Below are 17662 nucleotides of genomic sequence, written 5' to 3'. Positions count from 1 at the left end.
TTTTCTCAAAAATATTCGTCCTCAAATATTGTCTTTGATCGAATCTTGGTTTGATTTGATTGATCTTTGACATTTTTGTTGGGTCTTGAGGTAGTGTGAGCCCATCGCATCCATGGGTTTGAAATTGAGCTTTAAGACTCGTATCATTCCCCCTGCCTCAAGAATATTCGTCCCTGGATCTTTAGATGCATAAAAAGAAAAAGGATTAGAATTAATAATAATAAAATGAAAAGAATACTTACCTAATTCTTCTTGTGCACCAAAACTATTTCCAAAATCAAAGATATGATTTTGATCTCCTAAATCAGCATGGATCAATTACCTCTCTTTAAAAAACAAACCATTAACACCAAACAAATAAAATATTAGGCACATGAGTGTTCTAGAAAAAAATAACATGTAACTTTCTTTGAATATGTATGGTCATCCATAAGATTTTCCAACGATGAGTCAAGAATTTCAAATGATTATAAAAATGAAGTAGTTTAATATTATTATGTAAAAATTCATATTTAAAGTCTAAAGTAGAAAATTTTGTTGCAAGATCAAATGCATGAGGTTCTTTAATAAACCTGTTGAGTGCAACAAAAGTAAGGTTTAAATACCTATATAAACCCATAAAATTAATTAAACTTTCAGAACATTGTTTATTGAAACTTGACCAATGAGAAAACATGTTGTAAGGAAAAATAAAATCAGTAGCATACTTATAAAAAAACATTTCAGGTATGCCTACATATTTCAATTTTCGATGTATCATTACTTTTCTTACCTTCTAGCACATGTGGAGAATTATTAATGTTCAACTTACCTCTTTTACCTCTTTCCCACAAGTAAAATCGTCTATCGATGGTAGAGTAATATAATTGAGAGTCCGTCAATGGATCCTTAAAATCCTGTAACAAAGAAACACTAATAAACAAATTTGAGTTAGGGTTAGTTAAAACATAATCATTTCTCACTTTTGTATGGGTATTTTCTTGCTTTTCATTTTCTTTTTCCACTTGAGAACTCTCCAATTTTACCTCATATGAATTTTCACTCACCAAATTTGGACCATCAAGTAGACTTTTATCTCTCAAGGTCTCTTTTCTCTCTGTTTATTCAATTTTTTCTTCCTCACTTCTCATATCCCCCTCACAAGTATTATGAATATTCAATTTAGTACAATACATCCTAGTAGGAGAACATGACTTTTCTATCTCATCTAACTCCATAGATTCGAGGAAAAAAATTCACTATAATCTTTTTTTGTCAATAAAATTCTCATGTTGGCAAAATCATGACTATAAGGCCCACGCCCTTTGCACGTAAAACATTCAATGTCACGAGCTCTTGTTATTTTGGTGAAAAATTAGTAAAAGTGGGCTGCTTAGAAGATGTAGAAGAAGGTTTTGTAGGAGCCTCACTTTTCCTTTCAAAAGGTTTAGTCTCATCATGTTTTGACAGCAATTTATTAGTAGCATAAGGAGGTTTCAAAAAAGTAGAATTAGAACATATACCTCTATAATATTGTGATGCACCAAATGAACGAGATTGATGTTGTTGAAATTGCTGCTCAATCTCAACAGCCTTGTGTACCACCTCCTCAAGATCAATATAGCTTTGAAGATTAAAAGCATTGGATAGTGAAATATTTAAGCCATTTACAAACCACACCATGGTAATCTTGTCATCTTCTTACACATTTTCTCTTTGCATAATCATCTCCATCTCCTTAAATTACTGATCAATAGATCGATTACCTTGAACAAGGCATCGAAGTTTTGTTTCGACCTCTCTGTAGTAATGGGAAGACACGTAACACTTTCGCATCACTTACTTCAACTTGTCCCATGTTTCAATAACCCTTTTGTGGTTTCTTTGACAATTAATTCCAAGTTGAATCCACCAACTCAACACATAATCTGAAAATCCATAGGTTGCCAATGAAACTTTTTCCTCTTCCCGGCATTTATACTAACGAAACATAAGTTCAATTTTTAATTCCCACTCACAATATGCCTCGGGATCATTCTTCCCACGAAATTTTGGAATTGATAACTTTTATTTAGCTAAAAAAATGTTGCCTGTGATGATTATTAACCAAAGTCTCATCATTTGCATGAAAGAAACGTCGAACATTATTTGTAAGAAAATGAGTCTAATCAACCTTATCTACCCATTTACAATTCAAATGCTCAATTTTGGAAGTTAAACGTTCCAATTTTTTACTGATTGCGTCTAGAATAGTGTTCCATTACTGATCTTGAGCAACTATCTAATCATAATATTGCAAATCATTATGAAAGCCTAAAAAGAACACAACACTCAAGAAACGAAAAATTATGCAAACCTCACTATTTTGCACTCAGAAATAAAATAAAAATCTCAATAAGGTAAGAATTAATCTTGTGAGTCATTTAAAAGTGTCTACATCAATCAATTAGAATGTATTAGAATCAAACTAACAAAGCAAAAACTCAAGAGAAAATCTTGAAAAGAAAACTTAAAAAGAATTTATTGACTCAAGAGAGAAGTTGAATAATAATGAATTGTGTCATTTATGTACAATGTAAAGGCCTATATATAGGCTAGCTAAATAAATATAAATAAAACTCTTAAGTATACTAGAATTATAATTAATTTAAACAAGAAGTAGTTTTAAACTAAACTTTCTTGTTGATATAAAACTCCTAAATAACTTAAACTACTTAATAATTATTAAAATTTCAGAATAATAAAATAATAAAATAATAAGAGTTCATAAATACAATAATGTCCACATATATAATAAAAATTAAGCGCAAAACCCAAACCCAATATGATTTAAATTCGAATTAAAAGCCCGAAACTCGTATTTCCCATAATAATCCCGTCCAGAAATTCTACTTGTGCAGTTTCACTAAAACGATCATAACTGAAGCTCCTGAACTCAAAATCAAGTGATTCAAGGTGCATTTCGAAGCTAAGAGATAGTCCTTCGAATTCCATGCAGACATCTCAACCCAGATATGTCAGCATCCTATCCAAAAGGTTGTTGCAAATCTACTAATTTCCCAAGCTTGAAAATTGGCAGTTTCTATGAATGTAATTTAATAAATTTCACCCCATCCGTGCATGTATCAATAACAATTCCAAATGGTCATGGGTATAATACAGGGCATCATAATATTGTCAAATCATGTGAAGTGCAATCGACACCTCTTTACAACTATTACGTGAGTGATCATTTCGCCTCAGTGCTTGTAATTCTCCCTATCTTTTAGGGAGATGTAGAATTCGTAAACTACCTCATCAATCGCTAGTTCAGTTAAGGTTGCGCAAAATTTTTCCAATGATGGAATCGTATCAAATCCTATATTTCATAGCAAGGAGACATAATGCGATTGAACCTATGCTCCTGTATAAATGAACATCCACTCATCTGAAGGAAAAATTGTTCGACTTTTGTATTATAGAAGTGATTGGCTTCGAGATTACTGGGTGCTTGAGTGGATTGTTTTTGTTTACGTGGTGCCAGTTTCAAAGTAAAATAACAACTAACCCAAATTATGAAAATGATAAAAATCAAGTTTGGAACACGTTACCTAGGATAATTGTCGACGAACCTCGTCTCCCAATCGACGTGGAATGTAATAAAATAAAAGATGAAAATGAAATGAAAAGAGAAGGAGAACACTTATGTAGATCGGAGGTTGGGAATGCGAAAAATTGAAGCTTGATAGTGAGGAAGATGTGTTATGGCTCCATGAGAGTGTTTCTCTCTTTTGGGGTGTTTTAGATGTGTTTTCATGCCTAAAACTGGTGACTATAAATAGAATCTCGATGGGCTTTCTACTTGAAATGAACCGATTTTGGCTGAAAACACAGGCGTGTTGCACCATAGGTATTGCGTGGTGCGACACGAAGCCCTAAAATGACCCCTTTTAGCTTCGAAGTGCTCAAGCTATGGCACGACGTAGACCTCTAACATTAAGTGTCTTTGTTTCGAACATCTTGTGTTAAACCATGTCCTATGCATGGCGCGATACAACATTGTTCCCAACCCTTCGAGGGTATGTTAATGTACTTTGGTCGCTCGTTCTTGTCCACATTTAGCTTCTTCTAGTCCCGTTATGCATGAAAACTTGAATTCTCCCAATTCTAGTATTTAATTACATCCCAATTATCTTAAAATCTAACTATAGACCAAAAAGTAAAACTCATTTAAAATTTTTTACAAATTTATTAAAGTTCAATGGTTGTCACTATGTCGTGCTATTGGAAGTGTTTGACAATTCTCTAAACTTCACCATTGACTTTAATTATTGTTCATGCCCATTGCATGCCTTTCAATTGTTTTCATTCTCTTTCAGATCTCGCCATTTGTCTAATTTTCTTATCTTGTTAGTACCTACACTTGCACAACTCACATTTGGTATGAATTCGACTACCTCCTTGATCGACTTTGTCACATCCGAAGATCAAGGTCGGAAGTTTTGGTCGTCCGAGGTGAAGGTTTTCCAATGTTTCAACTGTTGGAAAAACGAGATTGGAAAACGCAGTGAAAAATAAATTTAGGGAAAAATCAGAGTTTTAAAAAGTTTTCCAAAACAAGATTTTGGTTTTGATATCTAAAGTAATAAACACTTAATCAAAGTTGTACCTTTTCGATTTGTCTATGATGAGCGATTCGATCGAGTAGTCTTCTCCACTATCCTCAAGTTCACGTTTGTCGAGTGTGGGCTCACTTTAAACCAGAAAAGTTTTCACAAAAATTACTAATGGGGTAATTTTGCAATTCTTTAAACTTTTAGGTCAAGTTATAAATAAAAAAATATCTCTAAAAATTTTCTAGAATAATCTTTTTAGAGAATTTTCTCTTTACAACTTTCTATTGAATTCAAGTGTATGTAAATAATAACCCAAGACTCTTTTTATATAGGGAGAGTTTGAAGAGTTCAACTATTATTAAACTTAATAACTTTAATATTAAATTAATATAATATTTATCAAGATAAATATTAGATTAAATTTAACATTAAATCTTATTAAAATAATAAAATATTTATCTACAAGATAAACATTAAATTAAATTTAATATTAAATTGATTATATTATATTAATAAAATACTATTAAGATAAGTATTAAATTAAATTTAATATTAAAATATTAAAATAATATTATTTTTGAAAATAGTTAATCTAAAATCAAGTTCTCTAGTAGAGTCCTAGTAGGAGTGTAACTCTTCCACTACTCAACCTCCGATGACCAACTGTCGTCGGCCACTGGGATGCAACCGTCATAGCCATCGGCACTGTGGTGTTCGGTGATGCAGGTGAGACACCCTTACGGCACCCTAAGCTGGTTCTGTTAGGGTTAATGACAACCCAACCGGTCCAGTCTAGCTACTGGTTGGACTATCAGCCTAGTTTCACATACCGGGCCAATTTAACTAGTTTTTGGGTTTTTGTCCCGATTTTAGGCTCCCAGGCCCAATTTATGATTTCAGGTCCAACTTTCAAGTTCAATTACCCATTGGGCCAATTGTCTGACTTGAAAATTAACTTCCAAAAGTATCATATTAATTTTAATTGATTTGATTAATTTAATTTTACTTGTTCAAAATTAATTTTTTTTATAAATCACTTAGATTTTCAAAATTAATTTTTCAAGAAAATTTTTTAATCCAATTCTCTAATTGAAAAATTCTCATGACCACCTAATTTAATTCTACATTGAATAAATCCACTCAATTAAATTATTCCCAAAGTTGTAGAATTTTCTTCTAATTCAAATGTAGTCCGATCGAACTTTTGTTGAGTTAGCGAAGAGACCAATCGAACATATACAATTAGGCTTTAGTGATTGTAATTATGTTCAGAAGCATCGTTCTGATGATTCGCAATTACTTAATCATGAAGTCAATCCACAAGAAGTGTTGTGATTGAAATCTTATTATTGTATACTCTTTAGGAAAGTAATTCATCCAAGTGCTTTGGCCAAATTACCTCGTCACGTATGTGTTAACCTCATATGATATCCTTGATTATTTTGAGTTAAATCCATTCACTCAATACAATACTAACTTATATCATTATCACCATTGTGTCTTCTTATTGATTAATATGATCACTATCAACAAATGACTGTGATAAATTGCTCAATTGAGAACGAGCAACCCGTGACCACGTTCCATATTTATCAATCCACACAATGCCAATGAGAGGATGTCATTAACTCTTTAATTGAGATATGAATTCCACTACTGCTAGTAAAGTCATGCCATACACAACTCATGTACCCAACATACTGGAACGAAGAAAATGTGCAAGTGTACACAATCGCAACAAGTAATAAAGTGACAAGTAAATGTTGAGTTATCGTACCCACAGGGAGTGTATTAAAGAATATTTATGAAATTAATGTTAAAACACTTTGGTGATGGAAAATATTTTGGTTTAAAGATGATTAAAAACTAAGGGTTAAAAACTAAGTAAAAAAATTTAAAAATAAAAATATTCTAATGCACGATTTCAAATAAGGTTTAATCAAGATGATATAATTGTGTTGGATTAATTACATTCCTTTAACTTAGAATTATTAAACTTATGTTTATACTGCTACGAGCAAATTCACGGCAACTCAGTAATTTGCTAACTACTGCTTATACATACTTATTAAATTAATCAATCCCTTGAACATTTTTCAATGTTAATCCAAGTGATTAATCAATCTTCACAAGCATATAAAAGATCAAGTGAGGTAACAGAGTATTTCTACCTTGAAACAGTTTAATCACAATAATCTTGCAAGTTATGCAAGGCATATGTATCGCCAAATACAATGCTAAATTAACTTCAGCTACCTTAGAAGAATAAACGTACACTGATTAAAGTATTTTGTCGATTAATTACAATTGCAATACGATTTAATAATTAATTCATTAGTTATCTAACAATTAATATTGCAAGAATAACTTAGGCATGATTTTACTTAATCAAGCATCTTACCGAGGCCTATAACAGCACAAACACAATTTCAATAATTCAAGCAGACAAAATATAATCAACCCAACACGGATTAAATTCAAACTAGATTGATTAAAATAATCATTTCAATAACATAAATATTCATAAAAATTTTTGTCAAACAACAACGAAATTTAAAGAGATAGGGAACAAGAAGCAAATCCGGTGTTTCTCCGTGGCTTGACTGATTTCTCTGTTCTTCTTTTTCCGTTGTCCTCAGCTGTCAAGGTGGCTTATGAACACTTTAATTACTGCTCAAAAATGGATGTTGAGGATCTCTTTCCCAAGAGAAGAAATTGGAACTTGAACCAAAGGGAAAATGGGAATGAAAAGTTGAGAGAAAGTGAGAGAGGAGAAGAGAGAATGAGAGTGTGAGGGATGATTTGAATGTTCAGCAAGGGGTGGCTTTTATAGCTGATTGTGGCTGCTAAAAATAGCAAATTCCATTAGCCAAAGAGACCCCCTTGGCTAGCCACACACATGGCAAAGTTGAGAGATTCAACTTTGCTAAAAATAGCCTGGGGCAAATCCATAAAGCCACATTTTTTGGAGGGGTTTGAATGCAAGGTTGAAAGTTCTTCAAGGGATTCTTTGCAAGCTTATTTAGTCAGCTAAAATGCTAATTTGGGTCAGCATATGGACAGTTCTGGGCAGCCCAATTGGTGGCTGGTTCGGTTCATTAGATTTGGTTCAACCAATGTGGTTCAACTGGACCCTTTTTTTCATAATTAATTAATAATAATTTTTTTAGCCCAAATTAAATTGGGAATAAATTAAAATTAATTATATTATGAATTAACACACATTTTTGGACCATATTAGGCTGGATATAAATTTTCCTCGATGCTTCAAATTATTTCACGGTTTTATTCTTCAAGTATTGTCTACCGAGCCAATTTTCGCCCTTTCTTCGAATCTGTTGAAAATAGTCAAAATTAATCAAAATTAACTATAAAATTAATTAAAATTCATCATGTTCATATTTTTAACATAATTTAATTATTTTATAATATTAATTATTTTTCTACAAGAATTTAACTGAAATAGCATGATTTTAAGAGTAAAAGGGCATGTAAAAACACATAAATTTTCGTGTTTCCACACCCCAAAACTTAATTCATTGCTCGTCTTAAGTAATGCACAAATTTGAAAAGAATTTTCTCGAAAACACTTTTTGAAAAACTCCTTCAGAATAACATTCTTCCCAAAATCATGAAATTAATATACTTATGCTCAAAAATAAGAAATTTGATAATTATGCTACTCAAGTATATATATGTTGTTCAAATTAATCTCAACAATTACTACAATAGAAAAATTAGACTAAATGTTTCTTAATAAAGACATGTTAATCAATTTGATTTTAATCCTTTATTCAAAATTAAACCGCAATCATTAAGCTTAATTGATGTCTTCATATGTTGAACAGAGCAATTTCTCTCCACTAATGTATGTAACATTGGAACTTTGAATTAATAGGTCTTTAACAAGGTTTGTAACGTGGCTGGGCTTAGGGGTAGGTAAAAGATAGATAATTTTAGGTTTTTTTAAAAAAACCCTAGACTCAGCTTTTATCGGACCTTTCGAAATAATTACCTTCAATACATCAACTTTTCTTTCCTTTTCACACGCTCTTTAGTGCAATTTACTTCAAGTACATATGCTTTTTTTTCGAGTATTTTACTGCATGTACTACAAGTTTTAGAGCATTTCATACTTCTTTGCAACTCCCCCAAACTTATTTTCAAAGAATACTCCGAATAGTATTGAGTCTAGTGTTTGGGACATTTTTAAGATAATTAAGAAAAGTGGTGGCTAACTTTGTAAGGGTTCAATTAAAAATAGGCCATAAAGTCTCAAAGTTGGGTTTCAAATGATAAAAATTTCATCATGGTTGGCTTGAAAGGCTCAAATGGTCCAAACAATAGTTGCCTAAATCATTTTCAATGTTCCATTCTTCCTAGGATTTCACCTCAAGAAACTATTAAGTCAATTCTAAAGACTTAAACTTTCATGCATGCCTAACTTTCCTAAAGAACTAAAATTTTATGGTATGATTTGCATGCTTTATTAGAAATACATTTCATGTCATTATTAAGCTAACATAACAATTTATTGAAATAATCAAACTTTATTCATACTTAAATTTAGCATACTTAACAAAATTCAAATTTATTGAACGAAAATATATCATATTCATAATTAAAAGAAAAAATTTATTCTGAGTGGAAATAATTTCAATTTTCGGTCCCCCCAACTTAAAATGAACAATGTCCTTATTGTTTAAAGTGAATAGATACTATACACCAGGTAGGATTCCAGAAAAGAGGAGGTGAGTCAATTTGACTACTTAAGTACCAAGCTCTTCCTAGATCCAATCCTAGACATGTATATACCTATTGCCACACTTTAGACGTTACTACTTGTCCATATTTACTTTTGATTCCCATCTCTTATTTTATTGTGCAAAAATAAAAAAATTCCTAATTAATCCTAATTCTAAGCTAAGTTGATAAAAATTAATATATAAATTATAAATAATATAATTATATATTAAAGTTTATCAAATTATTAATAATATTAAAGATATTTATTCTAGATACTTTTTGAAAATATTCACAAAGAAAGGCACCTAGTTTTTTTTATTTACGAAAAAAGTGACTAAATTTTAAAAATAATTCAATTAAGTCCCTAGACTTAATGAAAATTTAAAATTGAGTTGCAAATTAAAACTTGGATCAAAATTGTCCTTTTTATTTGAAACTAAAAATTTATTTTTCCATTTAGGGGATAATTTCTTGGAAAATTATGTCAAAATAAATTCCCATGAAATATTGGAGGGGTCACAAACGGTCCCGCTTAAGTTCCAATCTCCTAGACAGAATTTATTTAAACATACTTTACCCGAAAATATACCCTAAATCATTTATTCAAAAAGAAAAGTAAAAAATTAAGTATCCGATAAAATGAACAAGATTTTCTCCCGTTCAATTTTATCTCCCCAATAATGTTTCAAGCGCTGAGCATTAACTCGGAAATTACCTCCCTTACCTTGGAGTTCAACAACTCCGTATGGATAGACTTGGTGAATCATAAATGGACCGGACCAACGTGATTTTAGCTTACCTGGAAAGAACTTCAATCTAGAATTGAACAACAAGACTTGCAGACCTGCTTCAAATTCTTGAATTCGAATGTGGTTGTCATGCCATTTCTTGAGACTTTCTTTAAGTAATTTGACATTTTCATATGAGAACATTCGGAACTCTTCTAACTCATTGAGTTGGAACATCCGTTTCTCTTTCGCGAGCTTAAGATCCAAATTAAGCTATTGAATAGCCTAGTAAGCTTTGCACTCTAACTCCAATGGTAGATGGCAGGCTTTCCCAAAGACCAACCTATAGGGTGACATCCCTAACGGTGTCTTGTATGCTATTCTGTAAGCCCATAAAGCATCATCTAATCTTGTGGACCAATCTCGTTGGTTCGGGCAGACTACCTTCTCAAGTATGCCTTTGATCTCCTTATTTGCCAGTTCAGCTTGCCCATTTGTCTGCGGATGGTAAGCTGTTGCAACCTTGTGTTTCACTCCGTGCTTGTCTAATAATCATTTTAACCACTTGTTCACAAAGTGGGATCCTTCATCACTGATGATAGCTCTTAGGGTTCCAAACATTGTGAACACATGCTTCTGCAGAAACTTCACACAACCTTAGCATCGTTTTTCGGATATGCCTCAGCCTCGACCCACTTAGACACATAGTCTACTACTACTAGTATGTACTTGTGACTGCAAGACAGAGTAAAAGGACCAAGAAAGTCAATACCCCATACATCGAACAACTCTACCTCAATGATGTTTATTCAAAGCATCTCATTTTTGTTGGTGACATTTCCAACCCTTTGACATCGATCACAGCTCTTCACATAAGCATATGCATCCTTGAATAGTGTTGGCCAAAAGAATCCAGCTTGCAATACTTTGGCCGCTGTATGTGTACCTCCGAAGTGTCCCCCACTTGGAGCTGAGTGACAGTGGTATAAAATATTCAGTATTTCATCTTCTGCCACGCATCTCTTGATCATCTAATCTGCACACTTTTTAAACACATATGGTTCTTCCCAGAAATAGTACTTCACATCGTGAAGAAATTTTTTCCTTTGTTGATACGTCTTATCAATTAGCATCAAACCACAAGCTAAATAGTTAGAACTATTAGCAAACCAAGGGGTGTTATGGATATGATTTACCTTCAGGAGATGTTCGTCTGAAACATCTCCTGAATTGGTCTAAGAGGAGAATTCCCTTCTTGTGGCTCCAATCTAGACAAGTCTGCTACTTGATTTTTGACTCCCTTTCGATCTTAAATTTCTAGATCAAACTCTTAAAGTAGAAGTACCCATCAGATAAGATTGAAACTTGCTGAGTAGTCTGTATAGACAGTCACTTTGGCACCTACCAGATAAGATTGAAACTTGTCGAAATTAAACACAATAGCAAATAACTCTTTTTCTGTTACCGTATAATTCAGTTGAGCTCCTGTTAGGGTTTGACTTGCGTAGTAGATGGGATGAAAAACTTTTTGCTTCACTGGCCCAAGACAGCTCCAGTTGTGAAGTCACTTGCGTCACATATCAATTCGAATGGCAAATCCCAGTCTGGTGTGACGATTATGGGTGCCGTGACTAATCGACTCTTCAAATCATTGAAGGATTTTAAGCATTCCTCATCAAACTTGAATATAGATTCCTTTTCCAATAATTTTCATAAGGGTTTACCAACTTTGGAGAAGTCCTTCATAAATCTTCGATAAAAATTGGCGTGGCCCAAAAAGCTCCTAACACCCTTTACAGATGTTGGAGGTGGGGTTTCTCAATAACATCTACCTTTGCTTTGTCTACCTCGATCCCGTGTCTCGTTATTCGATGCCTTAGAACAACTCCTTCTCGTACCATAAAATGACACTTTTCCCAGTTGAGTACAAGATTTGTTTTTTCGCATCGCCTTAGTTCCTTAATTAGATTGGCTAAGAAATCATCATAAGTATCTACGTATACTGAAAAATCATCCATAAAAACTTCCAAATATTTCTCAACCATCTCAGTAAAAATAGACATCATACATCTTTGAAATGTAGCAGGTGCATTACATAAACCAAATGGCATGCGTCTAAATGCAAATGTACCGTACAGGCAGGTGAATGTCATTTTGTGTTGATCTTCCGGTGCTACTGTAATCTAATTATACCCTTAGTATCCATCGAGAACATAGTAGTAATCTCGTCCTGTGACTTTATCCAGCATCTGGTCCAGGAACGGCAAAGGAAAGTGCGCTTTTCTAGTCACTTTGTTCAGCTTTCGGTAATTGATGCAGATTCTCTATCCCCTAATCGTTTTATTCGGTATCAACTCATAGTTCTCATTCTCTACGACCATGATACCTTCTTTTTTTGGCACGCACTGGACCGGGCTTACCCATGAGCTGTCTGAAATGGGATAGATAATACCTGCATCTAACCACTTGATGATCTCTTTTTTTACTACGTCCTTCATGATGGGGTTCAGTCTCTGTTGTCCATCGATCGTTCCTTTTTTGCCATCTTCCAGGATAATCTTGTGCCTGCATACAGATGCACTAATACCGTGAATATCAGCTATGGTCCATCTGATGGCCTTCTTGAATTGTCTTAGAACTAAGATAAGTTTCACTTCTTGCTTAATGGTCAATTCTACTGAAACAATCACAGGCAGAGTAGAAGCGTTACCTAAACAAACGTATTTTAGATGAGAAGGTAATTCCTTGAGTTCTAATTTAGGTGGCTTCTTGATTGACGCTTTTGGTTGGGAATAGTCCCTATTTTCTAACTCCAAAGATTCAAAACGGGATTGCAGATTAAATCCCCTTTGATTAACTTCTAGAAAAGCTAAGTATTCATCCTCCTCTTCATCATTTGGAGGATCAATGTTAAAATTCTTTCCAGTGGGTCCTCAACATAGTTGATTTCATTCTCTACTACTAAATCCTCTAAATCGGACACTACAGAGCAACCATCCATTGTGTCAGGAACAACCATAGTGAGCTCGTCGTTCTGCACATCAATAAGGGTCCTTCCAATCATTAGGAACGACCTTCCTAGGATGATTGGTACTTCTTTGTCTACTTTAAAATCTAGAATTACAAAGTCAGCAAGAAAGATAAACTTATCTATACGTACCAATTCTGTAACACCCCTTACCCGTATTCGACACCGAAATAGGGTACGAGGCATTACTGGAGTTTACTAATTAATTTTCAGACATTTCATTTTTATCTAACATTCATATTTATAACCAATCAAAATCAAAACATTAATGAGCTAACGTTAACCAAATTAACTTATGCACGCCATTATAATCAGAATCAAATCATCCAAAATTACCGATAGAACCAATGGATAATGTAATATATCTCCAACAAGCTTCCGATAATCATTTCAAAGCATCTAATAACTACACATATTACCAATAATAATTCAGTTCCAATATAAAACACACACATATATATATAATATTCACTACCAAATAGCATTCATTTCAATTGAAATTAAACAAAATATAGTTCATACGAACTTACCAGGCTAAATTGCAGAAATACCAAAATTTAGGAACATTTTGGAAATTTTCTATTTTTCTCGAATTTCCACCCAATCTTGATCTAAATTAATATTTTATTCAATTTACTACTTTAAATAATACAAAAATTCATTTTAAGCAATTTGGTCACTTTTTTGACATTTTTACAAATTTACCCTTAAATTTTCACCTTTGTTCAATTTAGTCCCTGAAACATATAAATTGGTCATTTTTAATAAAAAAACTCATGCTAGTTGAATAATCATATATTTTCCTCCTCCTCCTCTCCATTCCACATCCTTAATATATATAACATGCTTATATCTAACATTATCTATAATTTCACATTTATTTATATTCACTCAAAGCTGTCCACTTGAGTCATAGTCCCTAAATTATTTATATCTTCAGCTACAGAACTCCAAATTGATATCTGTTAATTTTATCAGAAACTAGACTCACATATATTCTTACCATAAAATTTTCAGAATTTTTGGTTTATTCAAATAGTACAGTTTATTCTTTAAATTTTCCCCTATTTCGCAGTTTGACTGTTCTGACCACTCTTCACTAAAAATGAATTATCTAATTTTACAGAATTTGGATGATGTTTCCATTTCTTTACTTTGAAAATATACTCATCAAGGATTCTAATTATATAAATTTTATCCCATAATTATTTTTTTACAATTTTTAATGATTTTTCAAATTCAGAACAGGGGAACTCGAATTCATTCTTACCTTGTCTCACAAAATTTATTATATATCATGATTTAAAATTTTATTGCTTAGTCCGTTTCTTCTATGAGAAAATAGAATAAATAAGATTTAATTTCATGTTTTATTCATCCTATAATTTAATTTCCACAATTTATGGTAATTTTTCAAATTTAACCTACTGCTGCTGTCCAAAACTATTTTAGTGCAAAATATTGATTACTAAGTCTATAACACTCTTATTTTCCTTCTCTACACTATTTCTCAACACTTTCTCTTATTTTCTCTTCACAAAAATATCAAGAACATATAACCTTATATAATAAAGCCCTACATTAACATCAATCTCATACTTTTTTCAATAATATCAAACTAAAAAATATATTGAAATTATGATGTTCTTTCCTTGCTCAATTGACTTCAATCTTTAACTTGATTTTCTCTCTCCTCCAGCCTCTATTTCTTGAATCTAACTTGATATTCTAGCTCCCCACAGTCTCCTTGTCAATTTTCTCTCTTGGTGGCTATGGAAATTTCTTTGATTTCTAAGTGAAAATGGTGGATTTTGGTGAAAGGACCAAATTGTAAAGAAAGTAAAACTTTCTTTCTTTTTCTTTCTTCTCATGTTGGTTGCATGGAAGAAGAAGATGATGGGTTAGTTCCTTTTCATCTTTCTTTCCACATATATATACACTAAATAAATTAATAATAAAATAATAAAATATCATTTAAAAATCAAATTGAAATATTAATAAACTAATATTTATTTATTTAATTAATCTAAAATATCACCAACATATCATTGCCTTATAGATTTCTCTCTCTTCTAATTGACCATTTTGCCCTTTATGTTCTTTTAAAATTCCATCATTGAGTCATCACTTAATTTGGTAAAATTACAATTTAGTCCCTCATAATTCCTTCATCTATTCAATTTAGTTCCAATTCATCCATCTTCCTTAGTTTCTAGATTATTCCACCCATAAAATATTTACACTATTGGTCCTTCAACTTTTTCATATTTACACTTTAACCCCTCAAAATTTGAGTATTTACTCTTGGGTAACAAAACTTTTCTCACTTTTGCAATTTAATCCTTTCTTGGATTAATATGTCATAATATACTTTCCAATGTTGACATAACTTAATTACCCTTTTTATCACTTTATTTCCTTATTTTACCATATCAGTACTTTCATGCAACCTTCTTATCATAATACAACCCATGTCATAATTTTAAAATAAAATTTTCCTTGTCGGATTTGTAGTCCTGAAACCACTGTTCCATCTAGCCCCAAAATCGGGCTGTTACAAATTCATCCTCGATTTTTCCTTCTGGATGTGCTAAGGATCGATATGCTAGTTGAAGCGTAATTGTAGTTGGTCTAACTTGTCCTATCCCCAACTTCCTAAATATTGACATAGGCATTAAGTTAATACTTGCACCTAAGTCACATAATACCTTACCACAATATTGGGGGTAGTTTTTCTTGAAGATATGCACCTATTCCTTCTTCAGAGCTACCGTCTCAAATTCTCCAAGTCTTCATTTCTTAGACAAGATATCTTTCATAAACTTGACGTAGTTCGGCATTTGCTCAAGTACTTCAACCAACGGGATGTTGATGTGAAGTTGCTTGAGTACGTCAAGGAACTTCTTGAATTGAATCTCATGCTTTTATTTCTGAAGTCTTTGAGGGTAGGGTGGTGGTGGTTTCATTACTGGGACTGATTCTGGTTGATTCATCTTTGGCAGCAATTCTGCGTCTAACGACGTTGTTAGTTTATTAGAATTAGCTGGTCCTGAGGTTACTTTGTCAGGTTTTGCAAATTCTAGTTTTGGTGAAACTAGAATTTCAACACTTGGTTTTGATGTTGGGCTCTACTATCTTTCTGCACCTCAATGTCAATGCTTTACAATGTTCCTTCCCTAGATTTTTCAGATTCTCTACGTCACTAGGTAGAGCACCTTGTGGTCGGTTCCTAAGTTCAGTAGCAAGCTGGCCCACTTGATTCTCCAAATTCCTTAGAGTGGCGTCATTTTTTGCCATGTATGCCTTCAATAAATTCTCTAAGCTATTGGATGCTTCCGCTTGGGTTGGTTTATGAACTTGTTGGGGGAAACTAGGAGGCTGAGTTGGTCTAGGTTGGGCGTAAGTGTTACTAGTTCTAGCCCCTTGGTTACTCCAGGAAAAGATTGGGTGATTTCGCCACAATGAGTTATAAAAGTTGGATTGCTCCTTGCCTCCCTTGGTTTTGGTTTTGGTTACCCATGTAATATAAGGATTCGGGGTTCGATGGACATTCTTCAAAAAAATGTCCTTCCCCACAATACACATAGGCTATATTCTCACATTGGTTAGGTGGTTGGGCTGCAAAACTGTTAGACCCATTAGTGGTAAGATTCTTAAGCATTGAGGATATTGAAGATACCTGAGATGCGAGTGAAGTGAGAGCATCCACTTCATGTATTCCAGTGACTCGTCTTCCTGACGCTGCTAGATTGGTTGGCTATTGATAGTTGTTGCTGGCAATCCTCTCAATAATTTCGTAAGCCTCATTATAAGACATAGAAAGGAGAGCACCATTAGCAGAGGCATCCACTACCATCCTCGTGTGAGCATTGAGACCATTATAGAATGTCTCAAGTTGAATGCAATGTGGGATTCCATGATGAGGGCACTTTCGTAATAACTCTTTGTACCTTTCCCATGCCTCATACAAGGACTCATCATCCATTTGTTGGAAGGCAGTGATCTCATTCCTTAACTTTTCATTCCTGCTCGGTGGGAAATACTTCATGAGGAATCTCTCGGCTAACTCTTGCCATGTAGAAATAGAGTTTGGTGGCAATGAGTTCAACTAGGCACGAGCTCTGTCCCTTAGCGAATATGGGAACAGCTTCAGTCGTAATGCATATTCGGGTACTTCGGCTAACTTGAAAGAATCGCTCACTTCCATAAATAGTCTTAAGTGAAGATGAGGATCTTCAGTAGGCGTTCAAATGAATTGGCCCATAGTCTGAAGCATCTAGAACATGACTAGCTTCACCTCGAATTATTGTGCCTCGATTTTGGGTCTTCTAATACACGGATTAAGATCATTAAATACCGGCACAACATACTGTCGGAAAGCTCTATCCCTATCATCAGCAATAAGGATAGGATTCTGAGCAAGGTTTGCTTCGTTTCATTGATTCATATTCTCAAAGTTTATTTCTTCGGTCCTTATCTGGTTCGCTTGTCTTCTTTGCTGTTGAAAGGTTCATTCTATTTTAGGGTCTACAAGAAGTAAGTCAATAATCTGGTCAATACTCATAAACAACTAAAATAATCACAGA

The 17662-nt window shown here is 33.2% G+C and overlaps 1 non-coding gene across 1 annotated transcript; it reads left to right on the top strand.

Annotated features, from left to right (window-relative positions):
* Window positions 1-16987: 16987 nt before the first annotated feature.
* On the top strand, window positions 16988-17094 carry LOC121224041 (small nucleolar RNA R71). The gene has a single exon (XR_005921504.1). It is a non-coding gene; the product is annotated as a small nucleolar RNA R71 (small nucleolar RNA).
* Window positions 17095-17662: the final 568 nt, after the last annotated feature.

This window comes from Gossypium hirsutum, chromosome D11, assembly GCF_007990345.1.
Source record: "Gossypium hirsutum isolate 1008001.06 chromosome D11, Gossypium_hirsutum_v2.1, whole genome shotgun sequence".
Taxonomy (NCBI): Eukaryota; Viridiplantae; Streptophyta; class Magnoliopsida; order Malvales; family Malvaceae; genus Gossypium; species Gossypium hirsutum.
Note: the sequence above shows the minus strand (reverse complement) of the source record. Positions and strands in the feature narration are given on the sequence as shown.